The sequence below is a fragment of the Otolemur garnettii genome, unplaced genomic scaffold (assembly GCF_000181295.1).
Source record: "Otolemur garnettii isolate 467f Iridium unplaced genomic scaffold, OtoGar3 scaffold00002, whole genome shotgun sequence".
Taxonomy (NCBI): domain Eukaryota; kingdom Metazoa; phylum Chordata; class Mammalia; order Primates; family Galagidae; genus Otolemur; species Otolemur garnettii.
This window is the reverse complement of record NW_003852397.1, coordinates 37,543,712-37,545,883: the sequence shown is the minus strand read 5'-3', so window position 1 is coordinate 37,545,883 and position 2,172 is coordinate 37,543,712.

The window sequence follows — 2,172 nt, the reverse complement described above, 5'->3', positions numbered from 1 at the left end:
AAGTATTTCAGATTGCATGTGAAAACCCCACACTGTACCCTAGAAGTGCATTAATGTACATAGTTACCGTTCAATAAAAAAAAAAGAAAAAAAAGTAAAATGGGGCACTGTTATTAATAATACCAAGAATCAAGAGTATACTGGGACTCTACCAGGTGGACCTAGACATACGGCCAACCTGTCTGTGAATACCCTTTGGAAGTGTATAGAAATATGGAAATTCTCGCAACCACTGCTATATGGATCAAAGTTCAGATGAAAAAAAGAACTGACCTAAATCCCCCATTTTATTGATGAGAAACTTGAGATTAAAGAAAAGTTACATTACTCCTTATATCCCTTGAAACTCCCTTAGAGGGAGACCTGTGAATAAAGTCCAGCTCATTGTAAAGACATTTCAGTTTCTGATTTATTCAAAGGTCTTGAACTCTAAAGTTAAAACAACTATTTGTTTGACCATATTTTACAAAGAAGGAAAGAAATTCTACATTTACATGCCTCTCTTGGAATATCTTTTTGCCATACAGGAAATACTAACTTTGTGTACAATAAAGTGCAAATCAGATGTCAGCCGAGGATCCCTTGTTTCTTCAGAGATATATGAATAATTGCCTTGAGCCCTCACCAATTCCATGACCATGTAGAAGGCCAAGGTTCTGCTTCAAATTTTCTACAAATCCTTGTTCTCATGACCTCTTCAGCCATCTGGGCTCATGATTCCTCTGTGACATACTACCTGAACCCAGACATGAAACTTGGCACTCTTCAGTTCCTGCAGACAGGTGGAGTCTCCAAACATTTTTTTAAAAAGATTCAGAAAAATTCTAAAAGAGGAAAGAAGGCAAGGATTTTTCTCACGAGAATGCAAATAAGAGGCTCAAGGCATTGCATTCTTAAAAATATTTGCTGGTTCTCTAGTCTGTGAATTTTTACTGGCCCCTACTTTCTTACCATTTCCTGGTTCCTCAACCCTGCTCCTTCTTCCTTCTCTTTCCTCTTTCTATTTACTAACCTCTTCATTACTGAGCATTTAACCACAAAATTCTTTCTCTATGCTCATAAAACAAAAATGAAAACTTTTCCCTTCACTCTGCTTTCTCAGTATTACCTAAAATTCTTAACTGTGATATACTAGTATGGGGTATGTGTTGGGGTAACTCCCTCTTCCAATAAAGACAGAGCATACTTTTAAAGGAATCCAGGTGGAAATAATATTCAGTGCCTCATTAAGCAATTATATACAGCTTGATTAAAAGATAATTGAATTTATTCAAAAAGAAATGATGGCAACTTGGACTAGAGTGACAGCAGTGAAAATGGAAAGAAACGGACAGATATAAGAGACCCTAAAGAATTAGAAGGCACAAATATTGGCAGTAGATTAAGTAAGGGAGGATGAAGAGAAATAACCAAGCTTGGATGACTGGAGAGTTTGGTGGCCGATTTAGGAAGCAGGTTCAGAACAGGATATGATAAGGTCAGCTTTGTAAATAAATGAATATGAAGTGCTCTGTAAGAAATCTCTGGGAGATACTTCCTGGACAGTTGTATGTGTGTTTGGCACTCAGGAGATTGAGAGAGTGATAGATATTCAGATACATCTGGTTCCAAGTCCTAGTTGTCTCACTTAATAGGCCTTGGCAAGCTACTTAAGTCTTCTATGCCTCAGTCTCTTCATTTGAATAAAGATTATTACTGTGCTTCTGTTTTGTGAATCTATGTCAGGATACCATATATGGTATCATATATGAAGCTTTTAGGCCATCTCAATAAAAATAACTACAAAAATATTTATTCAGCACTTCCTATATACCAAACAACACTCTGATGCAAAAGATCTCTATAAAGAGAACTACGAAACTCTAAGAAAAGAAATAGCTGACAGTGTTAACAAATGGAAAAACATACCATGCTTATGGCTGAGAAGAATCTACATTGTTAAAATGTCATTACTCCCCAAAGCAACATATAATTTTAATGCAATCTCCATTAAAGCTCCACTGTTATACTTTAAAGATCTAGAAAAAAATAATACTTCATTTTATATGGAATCAGAAAAAACCTCGAATAGCAAAGACATTACTCAGGAACAAAAACAAAGTAGGAGGAATTACATGGCCAGACCTCAGACTATACTATAAATCGATAGTGATCAAAACAGCATGGTACCGG